This window comes from Vigna unguiculata, chromosome 9 (genome assembly GCF_004118075.2).
Source record: "Vigna unguiculata cultivar IT97K-499-35 chromosome 9, ASM411807v1, whole genome shotgun sequence".
Classification (NCBI taxonomy): domain Eukaryota; kingdom Viridiplantae; phylum Streptophyta; class Magnoliopsida; order Fabales; family Fabaceae; genus Vigna; species Vigna unguiculata.
In genome coordinates this window covers 16,775,625-16,797,909 of record NC_040287.1, presented here as the reverse complement: position 1 = coordinate 16,797,909, position 22,285 = coordinate 16,775,625, and the positions used below count along the sequence as shown (strand labels likewise).

At 31.6% G+C, this 22,285-nt stretch overlaps 1 non-coding gene across 1 annotated transcript; it reads right to left on the bottom strand.

Annotated features, from left to right (window-relative positions):
* Positions 1–17,438: 17,438 nt before the first annotated feature.
* TRNAT-UGU lies at positions 17,439–17,510 on the bottom strand. Its single transcript has one exon. It is a non-coding gene; the product is annotated as a tRNA-Thr (tRNA).
* Between the last annotated feature and the right edge of the window lie 4,775 nt (positions 17,511–22,285).

Genomic DNA, 22,285 nt, shown 5'->3' with positions numbered 1-22,285 from the left:
AAGACACTTGTTGCATACCTGGAAAACCACCAGGCATAACCTAAAAGCTTGAGAAAGACCAAACCTCAGTGGTGGCACAACCTTGCCTACAAAAACCACTTTCTCCAAGATTCAAACATCACGCAAAAAGCTCCAAGAATGATCCAAGATCAATCTTTAACAATTGAACATCTGGATGATCACGAAAGAGAGAGAGTTTCACATATTTCAAATTAATCGGTTCATTTCACTTAACTTAAATGAAATCATTCGATTACAAGATAAATCAACTGATTGAATATGTACCAGTTAAGAATACTACAACAAACCTTTTAATTTGTTAAAAACCCATTCAACATATTAAAAGACATTATTTAACCTATTGAAAAACATTTCAACAAATTAAAAGACACAACTAAGACCCTATACATCTAATTAATGCTATAAGGTCTACAACATGAATACAATTCTTCAAGCTTGTTTACCCGATGAATAATCCAAATATAGAGCACACACACAAGGCTTGATCAAAACGTGAAACATCAAATCCCCGCATCTTCATTAATGTAAGCATGGTTCCAACATGTTACAAGGCAATGACTTCATGTACCTTCATCAAATCTTCAAGCACCAAATCATCCAAGCTATTTGTGCCTACATTGTGCCCCTAATTTGATGAAGCCAATCTCCATGTCTCCATTGGATCAACCTTCATTTACTTGGACTCCATTGAATTGATGAAGTGCCATCTAAGCATCATCTTCCAACTTGGCTTGAACTTTGAACTTGAAAATTATTTCCAAGAGTAGTACACAATAGATAACAAGAACACACAGATGCAAATGCTCCCCTATCAATAGTATGGGTTTTATCCAGATTTGATTTAGCATTTTCTTAGTTCAATTCCTTTAAATTCCAATTTTAATGCTTCCAATTTTTCTCCCCCTTTAGATTCATCAAAGAGAAGTAAAACATTAAGATCACAAACAAAGGATAAAGTTTCATTGATACATTGCAACAGAAACTGAAACAGTGAAGAAAAACATAAAATTGATGCAATCAACATGCTAAAATAGAAATCAGTCGACTAAAAAACTAATAGAACTCATAACAAGGCAACATAACCCTATGAATGCAATGAATGATCCTAAAGGCCAACACACTTAGTCATCATGAGGATTGTTTCTGGTCTGGAATGAAGTAAGCAAATTATAAATGTCATGGATTTGGCCATCCAAATCATTAAACCTCTCATTGCAAAAGGTATGATGTGCATCTTAAGACACATTGAGTTCATGCAGTTGGTGCAAAACCATCCTCTCAAATTGTGAGTACAAAGGGTCTTTGTCCTCTAGAGGGTTGTAGGGGATAATGTAAGGTGCATGCACATTGAAATTACACACCACAAATTCCATTTGATCAAACAAATAAGAAAAAAAGCAACACATGGCTAATTTAATAGCTATTAGGGGTAGTGTGTACCTGACCACAAAATGCTCTCTTTGACTAGGTTAGCTTTTGAATTTAATTCATTCAAAAATTTGCAATTCAAGTAAAATAAACACATAGATTTTCTAATTTAGTCGATTGAAAATTCAACAGAACATTAATATTTGCACACAGAATATGGTTAAGTGAAATTAACTCATAGATTTGAAAATACAATCGATTAAAAATCGTGAAATTGAACTTTATATTCTCAGATACTAGTTTAATGAAATCAACACATAGAATTGTAAAAATAGCATATTAACATTTGAGACAAATTGTGTTTTCTGCATACAGTGGCATCTTAAGTAAAATCAATGCATAGATTTACAAGATCAATAGACTGAAAAATTTTAACAGATCATGATTTTTGTATGCAATAGCTATTTAAGTGATATGAATGTCTAGATTTGTAAAATCAACAAACTGAAAGTTTGAAAGATCAAATTTTTTCAAACAGAGATTGTTTTAAGTAAAATCAACACATAAAAATGAAAAATCAACAAGCTAAATACGACATACCACATTAGCTTATTTTAATGAGATCGATGCATGTCATAAAATTAACATGCTACAAACACATTAGAACACATTTTTCATGTCTTATATGCCTAGTTCAGTTCTTAGCTTGTTATATCTATCTCTAGCTAATGGTTTTGTAAACAAATCAGCCAATTAATTTTCAATTTTAACAATTTGAATTTCACAATCTCCCTTTTGAACATGGTCTCTTATGAAATGATACCTACTCTTTATGTGCTTGGTTTTAAAATGTTGTATTGGATTATTGGTTAAGTTGATGGCACTAGTATTATCATAATACAAGGGTACCTTGCTTAGCTTTACACCATAGTCCTTGATGGACCTTGTAGCATGAAAATGAAGAGGAGAAGGTCCATGGCTGTAGTGGAAATGGAGTGAAATGGAGGAGTGGATTCAAGCTTGGAGGCTCTTGAAGCAATGAAGGTGAAATGGAGAGGAAACCTAGAAGATAAATCTATTCTAGGGAAGGAGGCTAGAGGAGTTCTTGGTAGAAACTAGTCTACCAAAGTGACTCTAGAGGTAATAGGTGGAGTATTGTCAACACTTAGTCTATTACCAATCCAAAGTAACCAAATACAATAGTAGAACCCCATTTATAGGAATCATGGCTGGCCAAATGAAATGAAAATGTATCATCAAATGAAATGGAGATGTAGCTTGGAGAAGAAGCACAAAGGTAGGTCATGTGATGCAAAAGAGGAAGGAATCTAATGCCATGTGGCAAAGTTACACTTTTCTTGCATACACCAAGTGGACAAGAGGCTCTCCAAAGCCTTGTCCTCCAAGATCATTCTTGGCCAAGGGATTTGAATTGGGCTTGCATTTGCCCAATTTTGAAACTAAACAATAAAGTACTTTAGTATTTTTATTCTATAACATGGCCTAACATGTGGCCCAAAATAAAAGCTATTCTAATGCTCCAATAATGTGTGCTCTCATATTTTGATGTCTTCTTTAGCCCATGAGAATAGCATAGGAAGCCAATGATGAATTTGATCCTCTTGAGGCAATCCCATTTGGATCCTTCTAAGCATGCCTCTTGTTATTGGGCTTCTTGGTGGGCTTTGGGCTTGAGATGCATGTAGGCCTAAGATTGGGCCTTGAGCATGATATGGGCCTATAGGCTCTTCATCAGTCCATGAGTTGATTTGTCAACCATATGACTTGTGCACATCCATGTCTAGTTGCTATGTATTCAGCTTCAGTAGTGGAGAGTGCCACACATGCTTGATTTTTGTTATTCCATGAGATTAGACTTGTTTAATTTGTGTATACACAACTTTGTCTAATGTATATTATTAGACTTTTTTAACCAATGTATTGACATACTCGTCTAGTGTTTGTTCGTAGACTCGTTTAATTAGTGTTTGGACACAATATGTCCATACACTGGTTAATTTGTGTATGCACATGCTTATTTAATATATATTGTTAGATTTGTCTAATCAATGTATAAACATACTCGTCTAGTGTTTATTGGTATAATCATTTAATATGTGAATGCACAAACTTGTCTAATGTATATTGTTAGACTATTTAATCAATGTGTAGACATACTCGTCTAGTGTCTCTTGGTAGACTCATTTAATTAGTGTATAGACAAATAGTGGCGAAACTTGAACAAAAAATTTAGGGGTGCCAAATTATATTTGTTATATATAATTTTTTTTAGTTAGAAAAAAAGCTCTTCATTTTTTCTCTTCATTTCCTCTGCTTAAAACAAGCACACACAATAGTAGAATTCAAAAAATTATGATTATCATTCGCTATTATATCATGCTATTATATCATGATACCACACCATGAATACCATTTTAGATAAGCCCTTCGTACCTCATCAATTTGATTTGGTGGTATTGTCAAATTTGAGGACGCTTTTCCTATATCGCATTCTAATGATTTTTTAAATTCATTATATGTAACTCAAAGAACTTTAGAGATTTATTTTTCATTGTCTTGAGTTCTTGGTTTTCATGAAATTTTTAAAGTTTTATTAACGTAGATGCATTTTTTTTCATCTTTATCACAAACCTTCCTTTTAAAAAAAAGAATCATTTTTTTTACTCTTTATCATAATCTTTCTAATATAAATTTATCACCTCTCGTCCATTTAAAAAATAAAATTTATATTCACAAATCACAATTATCACAATGCAAAACATAACAAAACTCATACCACTTTAATTAAATAAGCAACATGGTATAAATTCAAAACTTAAAAAAAAATTACCATAAGCAGCGAAAAACACAAAATCCCTAAATTTCATAAGGGTTATAATAATTTGGGAAAATTATAAATAAGGTTCATACGAATTTCATAAAAGAATCCCTAAAATCATAATTAGGATTTATACTAATTTGGGATAAACTTAATTTGAGAGAAACATCCTAAATATAATCATCAATCTAACATAAATAAATCATAATAAGATAGTAACCTTGTTCTGTGAGAGATCACACCACAAAAAAATTATTATTTAGTGGAGGTTTTTTTTTCAATCTATGGAGGTTTTCACCCTCTGCAAATTAATTTGCGGGGGTTTTTTAAACCTCCACATTTAGAGTCGCCACAAGTTATTTGTGGAGGTTTTGAGTAACCCCTGGTATCCGAGTTATATTACAGAGGTTATTTTGTGGAGGGTTTTAACCTCTTCTATTGGTGTCTATTATTTTGTGGAGGGTTGAAACCTCCTTTATCTGTAATTACCCACCTGCATTTAGAATTTATTAATTAATGAAATTATCTTTATGATAATAAATAAATAAAATATGTAAATTTGTTAAGTACACAAAAATTAACCAAAATTAATTTTATTGATGATTTGATAAAGTATTAACATTTACAATGTAAATATAAAAAAATACATAATGTTGAAAAAAGAAAATACATAATCTTATAAATATAAAAACTGAGTTTAGAGTTTAAAGCTACTCAAACAAAGATTAATCTATTGATCCCTTCGTTGTTCTTCTTCGTAGTCCTCTGTCGATTCTTTCTCAAAAAGAGAACGATAACTCTTTGAATAAGGCTTACATTATTAAGTGATGAATATTTCTGGAGAGAGTATTTCTGGAGATGATCAGAGAGTATTTCTAGAGAGCAATGACAACAATTTCTTATGCTGTTGGAAAGTTCTATCAGTACTTTCGATACCTCTGATGCAAGTCAAATGCAAGGGTCCTTGAACATGGCTTTCACATATCATGGTGTCTGAAAACATTTTCAAATCAAAGTATGTAAATTATAGTGTTAGTTAAACTGCTTGTCCAAAGCACAATATTATAGTGAAAAACAATGGCCAGAGCCACACGAGTATTTCTAAATTAACCCATAAATAACAATGACTTATCAACACTTACTATATTATTAGCATGAAAGCTCACATCTTGGATAATGCTAAAAGCATCTTTGATAGCCAGCGGTATGATACCAGTACAATTTTAGTCTCCCTGCAAAAATCATTATTAAAATGTAAATAAAAAAACACAACTTTAAAGATCTAGTAAATTTATAAAAATACATCACGAAGAAGATTCTAGGAAAATACATCAATGTGTTAATTTCATAAGAAATGGTAAAGAAGATACGTAGATCACTTAACTTTTACCTTTGATTTGATCATATAACTTTTCACAAGAAAATAGTCATGTTTATTTTAATATGTAAATAGATTATTTTTAATCTATGCAATTTTAGAGGATAAAAAGTAAAATAGAAAACTAAAACTCATGCATACGTATGAACTAAAAATTATTGAATTGATATTTATAAGAATCAAAATAAAATAATTCTTCATTGTAGAAATTGAAAGGAAAAGTTTTTAAAACTATAAATGATTAAGCCTAAAGTTAATATTACTCTATTATAGATAAAAGACAAAGAGATTAAAATTAACATGACTGCAAACATGACAGAACTATGATTTCTCAAGTAACATGAAAGAGTTCAGACATTAAGCAATTGCTAGCAAAAGGGCACTATGAAGTTTTGAAGTCAATCTTTTTCATTCTCCATTAAAAAATAAGTATATTAATAGTTCTTTTAATTTCTTCCTAATGGTAACTTAATTACCTGGTGTAGTGGTGCTTTAGGCATGAATACCATTATTTTAATTAATTTCATGTTAAGAAAAGAAAGTAGTAGTTCAATTGATTTCTATTAATCTTATGTATAGTACCTGATATCCTCCCACGGAGTGAATAACAATGCAAGCATTAGCAAAGTCAATAAGCCAATAAGGCTCATAAAACCCAAACCCTGTTGAGAGATTCTCAAGTGTTTGATTTCCAAAAGCTGCATATCCAAAGCATCCACACAAGGCACAAACAGACAGATTATGATTAAGTAGAGCATGTTCATACAACTAACAAGGGCATCTTTCAGTCTTAATAGAAATGCAAAAATCCTCACCTCATATTTCTCCATTTCTTGTTTCCACATAGTAGCGTCCCAGAAGTCAACTCCCACGACTCTACAATACGTTCCCACTTTTAAATCGGTGTGCTTTTTCACGACTTCAGATTGCTAAAGTGAATCATTAACAACAAGTTAAAAAGACAAAATACAAAATGCCAAGAAGCAAAAGTACTGATCCGTCACAAGGCAATCAAAAGTTTCAGGCAGTGGAAGTGGTTTAACACCTCTAACCTGCAAAACCAACAGAAAGATCAATGTAAGTTTGCATGATCATAAAGAGGCGTAGGATGAAAAGGCACTCCACCAAGTCTGCTATCAAGAAATGAGTGCAAAAAACTCTATAGAACTCTTTCTGGTGTCCCTGGAGAGAAAACAACATCAACTCCACACCTCTTCTTTTGTGCTTAGTTTCTCAATGCATTCAAATAAAAAAATTTAGTCCACAGTACAACCACCACTAATCACATCACTACAAAAAATCAAGTTTCTTAACTTCGATGCAATTAGGAGATAAAACTATGATTCATTTTGTGGTCATGACAATAAGGAATCAAGATACAGGACACAAATGTATGAAACTATGCAACGAAAATATAAAAATGTTGCAATCCAAGCACCTTTAGCAACATCACATAAAGCTCACTCGATTCATCAAAGTCTCCTTTTCAACACTGTTGTTTGCCCACTGTACTTAACATCTAACCAACAAAAATGACGTAACCTAGAGGAGCAGAACCCTACAGATACAACATCAATATGAATTTCTCAAACATCAGGTATTTCTACTAAAATTGGGGAGGTGGAATTCAATAAAATCATCCAAAGAAACTCAAAATGTAAAACCATAAATCATCACTTACTTGACCAAAAAAAACCAATTCTCGAAGATGCAGAGTCTCTTTTCTCACGTGAGCGTCAGAGTCGAGACATAGAGGGAACGATGATCGGTGCCGCTACGTAATGCCTCAGTCGAATGAAGGACGCACAGTGTTTGGATTGGGACGTTGTTCCTAGGTATCTCACAACTTGAAGCTGGTTCGGGAAGGGTGAAGGGTTTTGTGCAATGGCAAACGAAGAACGAAACAGTGAAGGTTTAGAAATGCAAAGGAGGGAAGGAGTGAAAAAACGAGGGAAGGAAAAAAAAAGGTGAAAAAAAAAGAATCACAGATAACCTCCTCCAAATAGAATGAAAACCCCTGCTATTATTTTCATTTTAGATAATCTGTAAAATCATTCCGAGTAATGTTAATTTGTCGAGGTTTCTTACGACCTCCGCAAAATAACCTCTCCTAAAATCAAATTTTTTTGTAGTGTCATACAAGAATGTATACTTCAATCTCAATCTATGTGTTTCCCAACCTCTATTTCCCAATCTATCTCTTTGAATTTATTTCTCCTCATACACTTTTATGATAATTTACATGGTGGAAAGATCTTATAGTCAGAAAAAAACCCTAATCTCTTTTATAAATCAATGTCTCCATTAAATTTTTTTATTTTATCTTTTATTATAATTTTTCTCAATATAAACTTAATATAAATAATATATAAATATAATTTTAAAAAATATATAAAAATATATAAAAAATAAATTCTAAAAAAAATAAAATTGAGGGAGTCGCGGCTCCGCTGTCACCACATAGTTCCGCCATTATAGACAAAATCATCTAATCAATTATATCATGAGAAGATTTTAAATTTTAGAATTTATTAGTGCTATTTAAGAACAAAAATAATATTTTATTAGATATTAAATGACAAAGTTGAAATATATTTGCATTTTTACAGTAAACTAGCTTAAAAAAATTAAATGGATACAAGAGAAAAATAACTCTTTAGAAAGAATATAATTTATTCTTTAATAGATAATAGATTATTTTACAAAATAAATTAAAATATATTTGTTAAATTTAATTTTATTAAATGACTACGTAATGAAAAAATGTTAACACAAAAAGAAGTAGTATAAAACTAAAAAACTAACAATTGTGAAATGTAACACCCCATTTAATTTAATAAGCGAAATTAAAGGAAGCGTCACATAAAGATAACATACTAGCGTAGTCCTGGAGTTTAAAACTCAACTCCTTACAACCCAAGGCACACCACGATGCCCAAAAGAAAACTGGATAAAGAGTTTAACAAAAGTATATAAATCCAAGGACGAACAAATACATGGGCCGTAGCCCTAAAGAAACTCATAAAGAAATTAAAGACCAGTCCATGCGAACTATGCAGCGGAACCACCACCTCCCTGTTGCCCACGGGTGTTCCTCGCATGTGCTCACACCAACAAGTTGATGATCATCGCAAAAGAGAGTACCACACAGCAGAACACACAAGAATAAAAGTAGGGTAAGCTAGAGCACAAAATAATATCATCAAGTAATCTATTACACTTTCACAATCAACCATACATAAACACTCAACATGTTATGACTCTCAAACCAAAACACTAAGGACTCGTCTCGACTCATCCGGATACATACAATCTAGTCGGATTCAGCGGATGCTTGCACTTATGGTGGATACCTCTGCTCACCCTCGAGCTGCTCACCCCCGAGCTGTGTGTTACAAGTGTTACAATGAATCAATTTCCCTCACCACAAGGTTAGCCCTTAATGAATTACAGGCCTCCTGCTACTCTCACCACAAGAGTCAGTCTGCTCTAAGTGAGACTAATTGACCCTTTAGAGTGTCAGGATGCAGCCTTACCTTGAATCCTTACCAAATCATACAGATGGGGCACCACCATAGACACCCACTAACAGGGGCCATGGGATTACGTCCCGACCACTGAAGCACGACCCTGAAGCCTCACCTAGAGACTCCAAAGGATTACGTACTGACCACTTACCAATATATATAAACAGCCAAGAAATAAACACATACATCATGCATAGAAACTTCATACCAACATCCATAACCAACCCTTATTTATCATAGGTTAAATCGATACCAACTCGTCATTACCAACCATGAGTAAAATGCTTCCTCTCATACCAATACCATGCTATTGGGTTACCAACCATCAAGGTCCATTGTTGCTTATGCCAAATTTGTGACCACACACACATATATATGTATCCAACTTCTCATGTACAATTCATATAGAAATCATGCCAAGCTCACAATTCCCCACATATAATCCTCTCCCAATCATGCATATTCATTCCCATTAAGCCTTCATACAATAACTCATATAAGCACAAGTTAAACATCCAAGCACAGAGGGAAAAACAACTCGGGACGCATCCTCGCCCAGCTCTTTGCTCAGGCTGGAGGGTCTCGCTCAAGCGAAAAGGACTCTCGCTCATGCGAGCTCCCCTCCGCCTAGGCGAGAACACGACAAGGAGGACAATAGCCCCTGGGCAATCTCGCTTAGGCGAGACCCTTTCTGCCTAAGCGAGACATTCGCTCGCTCAAAACGAGGGTTTGGTCGCCTGAGCGACAACTTGCGTAGAAAACCCTAGGCGAGCCTCTGCTCATCTCGCCTAGGTGAGGCCAGCTCGCTTGGGCGAGATTATCAGTGTTTGCCACTACTTGCACCTGCATAACACACACACATACCAAATAGAAACTCTAGACAGTCCAGGCATTCATGGCAGCACACAAACTCAAGAAAACAATGAAATTACAATGGTATAGGTCAAAATCACACCAGACAAAGAGGTTCTAGCTTCCCTTACCTAGAACGAGCTAGTTTTAATGCCTCGACACCGAACAACGAAGTACCACAGCTCTAGGAGAAGATCACAGAGCTGGAAAAAGTGAACATAGGGCGTTTACTACTGAAGCTCTAACACTACACACGGAAATAGGACCAGAGATTTAGAAGTATGGATTGGGAATACTTACGTGAGTCAAGAACGGAGTCAAGCGGAACGTGAACTGAAGGTATGCTTTGGAACCCTAGCATAGGCACCAGCAACTCTAAGAGAAAGGGATCTGTTTTTACGAAAGTGAACAAAACGTTTAGGGTTAGGGCACATTAGGTTTGATTTCGTTTTAGGCCAACCCTCGAGCCCATTAGATTGGGACAGCCCTTGAAAATTAAGGCAACAAAAAAAAAATTGGGCCTTACATGAAACATGTCAACAAAATAAACATGGGTAAGATGGTAACTTCTCTAGTATCTTTTTTCTTAGATTACTAGTACATTGACCCGTGCGTACGCATGAGGCGTATTTGTTTTATTTTGTATATTAAAATAATAAAATAGTAAAAGTATTATGTAATGAAATATTATAAAAATTAAGTTATATTGTTGTAAATGTTGTTATTAAAGTAACAAAATAGTAAATCTAAGTGATGTAATAATAATTTCAGTTTTAAATATAATAAATAGAATTGATATCACAATATAATACAGTTAATTCATTCTACGAAATGATTATAATAGCCTATGATCCGTGCGAACATTTTTTTGTTTTTTTTATTCTAAATTTTTTTAGAATAATAATATAATTGTTATTATATTTATTTAACCATTAAAAATACTAATAATAATATTAATATAAATTATAAATTATAAAAATTTAAAAGATTAAAACTCTATTTAGCAAAAATATTTAGCATAACAACATTTTCTATAATTAAAAAAAGCACACTTATAATAATAACACCATTATGAATAATAATAATAATAATAATAATAATAATAATAATAATAATAATAATAAAAATAAAAATAATAATAATGATACCAATAATAATAATAATATTTATGCTATAAATATTAATATTAATGCTAATATTAAGGCTAATGTCAGCTATAATAATCTATAATTATATATAAAGATATACATTAACAACAAAACTAATAAAAATGACAAGTAATTTAAATACAATCTTGTAGTAAATTAATTTAAGAAGTGTGTCTAACTATAATAATAATAATAATAATAATAATAATAATAATAATAATAATAATAATACCATTATAATAATATCTCGTAGTGATAATAATAATAATAATAATAATAATAATAATAATAATAATACAATAACTACATATATAAAGATATATACATTTGTTGGGTCCTCTTTTGTTAAATTAAAATAATTATTGTAAGGCCCATTTCTTCTCTCAGCCCTAAAAGTTAGTGGGCTGCCCTACAGTATTGGGCCTAAAGGCCGGCCCACAGTATAAGTCCTTAGGTCTGCCCTAAACCTAATGTACTCTACCATTTTCAGAAAAGTTTGCCCTTGCCTTGAGCTGCAGTCGCCTTGCACTTCCGCTAGGGTTCCGTTCGACTGTCACGTAAGCTAAAGGGGCTTCTACTCCATGTAAGTGTCTCCCCCAGCCGTACTGATTCCCTTTTCGCTACCTTGTTTCATATTTCCAGTTAACAAGCCTCTGTTGACTCAATTTCCCTTATTCTTTTTCGCTGTCCTGCCAGTTCTGCGAGCCATCCTTGGGTTGGTGCACTCCGAGGTCCCGTGTCGAAGCTCCGTTAGCCCTCTTCCAGGTACGGGAAGTTAGGGTTCTAGTTTCGAGTCTTTTTAGAACTGTTTTTGCGTTGGTTGTTGATTGTATGGTTGGATCTGTCGTTTTGATGTGTGAAAATACTTTGTATGTGTTGTTCGGTCGGAAAACATGGCTGTGCAGTGAAGAACAGTGGCGAGACCTGTTAATCTCGCCCAGGCGAGTCAGTCTCGCCTAAGCGAGATGAAACAGGGAGCTCGCCTAGAGTTCCTGCGCGAAAAGTCGCCCAGGCGGCTCGCTCAACTTTTGAGCGAGCAGGCAACTCGCCCAGGCGAGAGGGATCTCGCTTAAGCGAGATCCCGCGTTGCTCATGCTTCTGCTCTTGTGCCCTCGCCTAGGCGAGGGGGAGGCTCGCCTGAGCGAGACCCCTCAGCCTGAGCGAGGTGTTGGGCGAGACAGTGCTGTGATTTGGATGTTTGATGGTTCCCGAGGAATTTATCTTGGTTGAGTATGATTGTGTAATGATGGATATGTATATAATAGAATATTCTGCATGATTGGCATGAGTTATGAACGACGTATGATGGGTTGGGTATGATATTGACATGTGGAATGAATGAATGGATTGGAACTAAAGGAATACGTGATTAATATGAGATGGGACCCTAGATTCATGGGGTGGTGATGATCTGAGGTATGGATTCGAAATCTGACGCGTATGAGGAATTAATCTCAAGGGTTGGTATGGAAATGTAAATATGGTGTTAATATTCTCTTATTGCTGAATTATGACTGTTAGTCCGTGTCAGCGTGTAGATTCCTTGGGGTCTCTAGGTGAGATCTCTGGGGTCGCGCTTCAGTGGTCGGGACGTAATTCCATGGCCCTTGTTAGTGGGTGCCCATGGTGGTGCCCCATCTGTATAACTAGGTAAGGATTCAAGGTAAGGACTGCATCCTGACACTCTAAGGGGCCAGTTAGTCTCACTTAGAGCAGACTGACTCCTGTGGTGAGAGTAGCAGGAGGCCTGAAATTCATTAAGGGCTAATCTTGTGGTGAGGGAGATTTGATTCATCGTAACACTTGTAACACATAGCTCGGAGATGAGCAGCTCAGAGTCGAGCAGGGGTATTCACCACAAGTGCAAGCATCCGCTGAATCCGACTAAGTTATACGTATCCGGATGAGTCGAGTCGAGTCGTAGTGTATTGAATGAAGAGTCATAACATGTTTGGTTGCTATGTGGATATGAGATGAGGAAAATATATTTGACTGCATGATGAATATGTTGTTGGCTCTAGCTTACCCGTTTTGTTGCATGGTTGTGATGTATGTGGCTGTTCTCTCTTGCGATGATCATCAACTTGGTTGATGGGAGCAGATGGGCGAGGTTCTCATGGGCAACAAGGGAATGGTGACTCCGCTACTTAGCCATTTGGGCTGGATCTCACACTTCTTTCTTTCGTGTTTTCTTTAGGGCTATGGCCCCTGTATTCGTGGTTTTTAGATTGTAACTTTTAGTTAAACAGCTATCCTACTTTTGTTGGCATCGTGGTGTGCCTAGTTTTGTAGGGGTGATGTTGGGAACCCCAGGACTGCGTTGTTATGCTATCTTATGTGTGGCGTTTCCTTTAATTGCGTTTATAAATTAAATGGGACGTTACAATTATTCATAATAAAAATTATTTGTCCATTTTATCATTTTAATAATTTTAGTAACTATTTTTTAATTCAAATAATTACACAGATATAAAAACAAATTGAACAACAAAACAAATAAAAAGTGCAAGTAATTGAGATATGATCCCAGAGTAAATAAATGTAAAATGTGTGTTTAACTATAATAATAATAATAATAATAATAATAATAATTATTATTATTATTATAATAACAATAATAATAATAGATAATAATAAAATAATAACACTAAAATAATATCGCGTAGTGATAATAATAATAATAATAATAATAATACAACTACATATATAAAGAGATAAACATCTTTGGTGTCCTTTTCTGTTTTTTCAATTTTATCCTCTGAATTGTTATTTTTTAAACTTAAATAATTATTTAAAATAAAAAAATTTATTTCAGTTTTATTATTTTACTAATTTTAGTAACTATTTTTTTGAATTTGATATAATTATTCAAATGTAAAATGGTCAAGTAATTGAAACATGACTCATATAGATAGTAAGTAAAAGTAAAATGTGTATGTAACCATAATAATAAAAATAAGGTTAAAATACTCCGATGGTCCTCGTTTTGGTTCAAAAATCTCAAATTGGTCCTCGAATTTTAATTGATCTTAATTTCGTCCTCATTTTTGTAAATGTGTTTTAAATCAACCCAGTGTCAAAATTATTAACGTTAACTTCATTTTAATTATCTAACGTGGCTTTATTCATTATTTTGAGGATTGAAAAATTGGTAGTGGACCCTAATAATTAAAACAAGCACCGTCCTTGAAACCCTAAATTACTGAATTAGGGATTGAAATTGGGTGCTGAAGGATCGCGACTGCGAGGGCGACTCCCATTGCGTCAATGCCGTGAACGTCGACGAAGGTGAGATTCAGCGTCGTCGAAGGTGAGGTCGAACATTTCAGAGGTCAATTTTCGAGCTTTAGTGTCGTTGATCGTAGTCGTTCTTGAGTGCCACACCGTGAAGGTGAGTATGACTTCATCCTTTTCATCGCAATAGCAAACAGGTGTTAAATCGAACCTCCTCACCGCACCGCCATGAGAAAAAACGCTGGAATTTTTCATCTCCCAATCATTGCAAGTGCAGGACGAGCAAGAATGAGAGGGAGACATTACCAATCTTATCAAATCAGAACGCACGAGACAACTTCACCTCACCTTTTTCAAACCCTAAGCTTCAAATGTTATGAACATAAACTCTTTTTAAAAGAGAAACCAAGAACACATGTGCCAAAACAACTGAATGACACATCAGAATACACAAAACAGTCACATCATCAGGAATAAATGCCGTTTGTCAACTGATAACGGAAAGGGTTGATTTAAAACACATTTACAAAAATGAGGACGAAATTGAGATCAATTAAAATTCGAGGACCAATTTGAGATTTTTGAACCAAAACGAGGACCATCAGAGTATTTTAACCTAATAATAATAATAATAATAATAACTATTATAATAATTATAGTTTTAATTAATAATAACAGTAGTAATAATAAAAATAATAATAGTAATATAATAATAGAAATAATTATAGTTAATAATGATAATAATAATACTTATAGTTGGTAGTAATACTGATCATAATAATTATAGTTGATAACAACAATTATAGTTAATAATAATAATAATTATTATTATAATTAGAGCTGATAATAATAATAACAATAATTAGTTATAATTGATAATAATAACAATAATATAAAAATAAAATAATGAATATCATGAAAATTAAGTTATATTGTTGTAAATGTTATTATTAATGAAATGAAGTTGTAAATTCAGTTTTAAATATAATAAATAAAATTAATATCATAATATGGTGCAGTTAATTGATTTTACAAAATAATTATAATAGTATATGACTTGTGTGTGCACACACTTTTTTTATTTATTTTAAATATGTTTAGAATAATAATATAATTATTATTATATTTATTTAACCATTAAAAATAATAGTAATAATATTAATATAAATTATAAATTATAAAATTTTTAAAAGATTAAAAATATATTTAGCAAAAGTATTTAGTATAATAATGTTTTTATAATTAAAATAAAAACACTTATACTAATAACATCACTATGAATACTAATAATAATAATAATAACAATAATAATGTTTATGCTATAAATATTAATGTCAATGCAAAATACCAAGGGTAATGTTGACATACTAATAATATATAATTATATATAAAGATATATACATCAACAACAAAACAATTAAGAAGGACAACTAATTGAAATATGATTTCGTAGTAAATAAAATTAAGATGTGTGTCTAACTATAATAAAAATAATAATACCATTATAATAATAATAATAATAATAATAATAATAATAATAATATCCCGTAGTGATAATAATAATAATAATAATAATAATAATAATATCCCGTAGTGATAATAATAATAATAATAATAATAATACACTAACTAAATAGATAAAGAGATAAACATCTTTGGTGTCTTTTTTATTTTATCAATTTTATCTTCTTAATTATTATATTTTAAATTTAAATAATTATTTATAATAAAAAAATATTTTTCAGTTTTATTATTTTACTAATTTTAGTAACTATTTTTTTTAAATTGAAATAATTGTTCAAATGGAAAGATAAATGAACAACAAAACAATTAAAAATGACAAGTAATTGAAACATGATTCCTACATAGTAAGTAAAAGTAAAATGTATATCTAACAATAATAATAATAATAACTATTATAATAATTATAGTTCTTAATAATAATAATAATAATAATAATAGTAATATAATAATAGAAATAATTATAATTAATAATAATGATAATAATTTTTATAGTTGATAGTAATAATGATTATTAATTATAGTTGATAATAATAACTCGTGACTGTTCTTGACCAATAATTTTGGAGGAGCCAAAATAATTTATAATAAAAAATTTTGAACTCATCAATAATTTATTCGGAATAAAAATCTCCAGTTATTCTTTTTTGAATGTAAATAACCATATTGTGTTCAAGAAATTCATCTTTCATCTTATTCCGAATTTTGTTTTGATAATGTTCGTTGTAGAAAATGAAACATTAAGAGTTAAATAAAATGAATTAGATAATCAATCAAGTAAAATACCTTTAATTTGTTTGTTTTTTGTCAAAGATTGACATAATTCGACAATGGTCGACAAATCTTTCAAATTTAATGGGTATAAACATCAACAATGAAATATTGGAGTAAAATTTTAAACTAATCATATATTTATCAATATACCATTTTTTTTAAGTTAAGACAAAAAAGTAATTTATCATAATCTAATAAAAATTGAGACGTAATTACTAACAAAAAATATATAATAGTAATAATATTATATATTACAAATAAGAGTAATAACTTTACTACTAATAATGTTAATAATACTAATAGTAATAATATATAATAGTAAGATATAATAATAATTACAATAATTATTATTATTATAATAATACTAATATTTGTTATAGTTTTACTACTATCACTATAAATAATATTTATAATAATATTATTATTAATAATTAGAAATACTAATACTTATAAAAATACTACAAATAATAATATTATAGTTGAAGTCATAAATAAATGAAAAAATAAAACAAATTGATTTTTGTAGGATTGGAACCCGGGTCCTTTTGTACCAGAGTTTTAAAATGACAAAAAAACTAATTTTTATGACATGTGTCAATAAAAGTAAATGGGTACTGTAGTAATTTTGGTAGTATCTTCTTTTCTTAATATGTAATAGATGTAATAGATAATAGATAAGTTATTTGATTATATGTGAAACTTTCTTTTCTTTATAGCTTATATATGTATTAATATTGCTATTCCATTTTTCTAAAATGAAAAATCTTTTAAAAAAATGCCTTCATGCAGGCTTAAACTACAGACCTTCAGTTTACAAGACTGATGCTCTACCACTAAGCTATAAAGGCTTACTATTTCAAAATTGTTTAAATTAAAGTTTTTTATCCTCAATTATCTCATTGATTTCTTGGATTGTAGGAACCCTGTACAATAAAATGAAGAAGGAATATTTAGGTGGGATACATTTCAATAGATTAGGCTACACAAATGATATATTACAAAAACATCATATTGTTTGAAAGAAGGGTATATGGGCCATGATATATATGATATTTTTTGTATGATTGAAATGAATAAATGAGGTGGTATGTGAAAGGGTAATGGGTTTGCCATGCTTATATTCATTATTATGAATATGATATGTGGTGATGATATAAGTTGGTTTTAACAAATTGAGTTTATATGAGAGAGAGTAATTTAGTAAATGGAAAGAAATACAACAGGAAAATTTGAAGTTGGATGAAGAATTCACTAGTAGGCATTGTTGTGGATGAGTAAACTAAAGCAGATGATTGTATATGCAATGATTTGTGATGATTGCATATGGAAGTAAAATAAATTATTTGTAGTAAATGCTCAATATATATGTGAAATTCATATCTTTGAATTACATACAAAAGTTGGCTTCTTCTATATATGGGGGATTTAGAATGAACCATCTCCTCTTGGAATGAGGTTTCACTTCCTCTAATAGGAAAATCTTTACTTTCTCAAGCGTAGTTAGGCTCAATCTCCTTCCACAAAGGTTAATTTCTTCCTCCCTTTGTTATTGTTTTACATATATTTTTGAGTTTCATTTTTCAATTTGGCATTTGACCTTAATATCATAAAAACTATCTCTCTAGAACTTTTTTCAAAATTTCTCTCTGCCTTCTCTCTAATTTTTTGATTCCACCACTCATCTATTTGATGATTAAGAACCAATACTAGACTTATAATAGGGAACACTTCATATCTGACCAATTAAAATTGACAACAAGGTAAGTTCACTTAGAAATTTAATTCCGTGGAGCTCCAAGGTCCTATGCACTAGCTTTATGTCACTGGATGTTGGCTTAGTCACATTGGGTGTAATATCCCTAATTTTAAATAATCATATTATTTATTTTATCCTTATAACTATCATCTCTTTAGAACTCTTGTCTAAAATTTCTCCCTACTTTCTCTCTAACTTTCTAACTCCACTAATCATTTGTTCAATGATCAAGAACCGTTGGTAGAGTCAATAAAAAACAATACATATTTGACCGATCAAAATTGAAAATTAGGTAAGTTCACTTGAAAATTTAATACCATGGAGCTCTATGGGTCTAGTCACTGAACACTAGAATTGTGCCACTTGACATGGGGTTAATGACGTTGGGTGTAATATCCCTACTTTTAAATAATCGTAGCATTCATTTTATCATTATTTAAATAAAAAAAGAGAGTTAGAAAATGTTACGCTTTAACTCCTAAAATTAAGCTCATGTTTTGTATTATATCTACACAAAGTTTGAACATTGAAAAGTAAGTCAAGTAGTTTTTAGAAAATATTGAAACTTAGTAAAACTAAAAGAGTAATGAAAGCAACTAATAATAAAAACATAAAACACATAAACATATTAATTAATAAAATATTATTACATATTATATATATATATATATATATATATATATATATATATATATATATATATATAATACAAATAAATATTTTTTTAAACAGTGAACTTAGATAGAAAGTTACCTAAGTGTTCAATAATTATCCTTTTCAACTATTTGTACTTATTTGGATCGTGTATAAATTATTGATTAAGAAAAATAACATCTTGATAATCATCATATTTTTTATCCTTAAAATGCCCAAGAGTATGTCTTTGCAAAATGAGTCTTAAGTTTTAAACTAATGAGTTGAGATCAAACTGATGTAAGAGTGTTTGTGCTTAGGAAGTCATAGTTTGTTACACTATGGAATGAAATATAGAGACCATGGTGGAGTCTAAGGAAGTTTTTACCAAGTTTTTGAATATATGGATAATTTATAATAGTGTCCTGAACTTGGATATTCATAGGCCAAGCTTTGGACTATCTAATACATGCTCAACATCACCAAGGCTAGGTAATGAGTATATATCTCTTTTATGGGCAGATAAATAGATGATATTATCGAGAAAGAATAAATTATGATTTTACCAATGTTCTATGATAAATACTCAACTATCTAATCACTCCAACGTAACTTTTGATATTCATGATGGATCATCAAAAGTAGAATATGAATCCATATGTCTAATAAGGTGAGATTGACCTTTATGGTTGTTGGTGCAATCATAGGCTCCTAGCATCTGTATTATTTATTGAGTTTACTAAGATTGTTGTTTAAGGCTTAGAAAGACCTCACTCCTATCATATATTTCTTTTATATGTAGCTTTTGTATGACTAAAAGAAGAACGTGCTTAGTAAAAGTTGTTCTAGAAAAGTGTAAGATAAATGGACGATTAAGAATAAGTCACAACAATAAATACTTGTAGTAAGCATAGGTGTTAAGCAATAATTCAAAAAAAAAAATCTAGAAAAAAACTAAGGTAATTGTTCATTCTTTTAAGAAAAGATGGATAACTGACCAAACATTTCATATGAATTGTTGGAAAGAATGACAATTGTCTTGGAAAATATGAATATTGAAAAATTTAAACGAGGATTTAATCCTGATGGTGGTCAATCATGGATATTGAGAAATTTTTCATCGCAATGACATGTGTTGATGCAAATAGAGTCACATTTGCTACCTTTATGGTCATTGAAGAAGTCAAAAATTGGCGGAGATTTGTCAAACAACAATTTGTAGATAAAGGGATATAAATTACTTGGGAAATCTTTAAACAAAAGTTTCTAGAAAAATATTTTCCGAAAGATCTTTGAAAAAGAAAGGAAGTTGAATTCCTTAATCCTTATCAAGGAACCATGTCTGTGGTAGAACAAGCAGCAAAATTTGACGAGTTGTCAAAATTTTGTCTTACTTTCACAAAATATTCTCACTGTTTTAAATTCAAAAGAGGATTGAGAACTGATATTAAGCATGGAACCAGTTATTTAGAGATATCCTCATTCCCTATGCTTGTAAACTGTTGCAGGATTTATGAGAGTGATACTAAGACAAGACAAACTCATTGGAGGCAAGGACGACCACAAAGTCCTGAAAGAAATGAGTTCAATAATAAGAAACCTTACTAATGCCCATCTCATGCTTCTTGGAAATCTTTAAGGAAAAAAATCATTCCCCTTCTACCAATACTTCAAGTATAACCATACCCCTCTTTCGAAAAATACAACTTTATAGTCCAACTGTTACGAAATTCAATAGGTTGATTTTCAAATCAATTGGTTGATTTCACTTAACTTAATTGAAATCATTCGATTAAAAAATAAATCAACAGATTGAATAAGTCACAGTTAAGACTACTATAGCTACCCTTTTAATCTGTTAAAAATCCATTCAACAGGTTAAAAGACACCATTTAACCTTTTGAAAAATATTTCAACAAGTTAAAAGACACAATAAAGACCCTATATATCTAATTAATGCTAAATGGTGTACAAAGTGAATTGCAATCTTCAAGCTCCATGATTGATCCATATAGAGGGCATGCATATAAGGCTTGATCAACACGAATAACATCAAATCTCCATATCTTCATCAATGTAAGTGTGGTTCCTAGGTAATGACTTCAAGTACCTTTATCAAAGCTTCATGAAATCTTCAAGTAACACACCATCCAAGCCACACATGATAACATTCTCCCCCTGATTTGATGAAGCCAACCTCTAACCACCTTCATTGCAACTTCCTTCCATTTGGTTGGATGCCATTAAATTGATGAAGTGCCACCTAAGCTTGAACTTGTGAAACTGGAGATTATTTCTAAGAGCAATATACACAAGATAACAAGCACACACAAATGCACATGCTCCCCCTATTAATATGGGTTCAATTCCATATTTTATTAAATCCACCTAAAATGCTTCCAATTTTCAATTTTGTCCAATTTTAGTTTGTTTAATTTTTCTCCCCCTTTAGATTCATCAAATAGAAGAAATGCATCAAGAAAACAAACATAGGATAACATTTCATTGATAATAGAACATGATATAAACAACACAAAAATAGAAACAGAGAAAATAGATATAACATGATACAATCAACCGATTGAAATTAAAAATAACCGACTAAAACTGACAGAACTCAAACTGAAATATCACAAACACATGGATGCAATGCATGATCCTAAAGGCCAACACACTTAGTCATCCTGAGTATCATTTATGGTCTGGAATGAAGTCAGCAAATCATGGATGTCATGGATTTGGTCATCCAATGTATTAAACCTCTCATTGCAATAGGTTTGATGTGCATGTTGAGACACATTGAGTTCATGTAGTTGATTCAACATCATCCTCTCAAATTGTGAGTACACAAGGCCTCTATCCTCTCAAGGGTTGTAGGGAATAATGTCCATTGGTCCAATAGTAGGTTCTTCCTCTTGGTTTGCTCCACTTGGGCCAGCTTCATGATCATGTGCACCACCAATTGCAGCACAAACAATTGTCCACTAATTCCCTACCTTGAGAAAGCCTATTTTATGAAGATTTTGGTTGGAGGTTTGGTTCAGCAATCCAGTTGACTCTTCCAGCTCATCCTCTACATCATTTCCAAAGTACACTATGAATTTGGACACCAAAACCACATATGGCAGCTTGAAATCCGTGAGTCTCTTGGCCTTGAGCATGTGATCACGAATCACAAAGATCTAATCCACTTGCACATTATATTGAATGCAATACATGAGGATCAAATCTCCC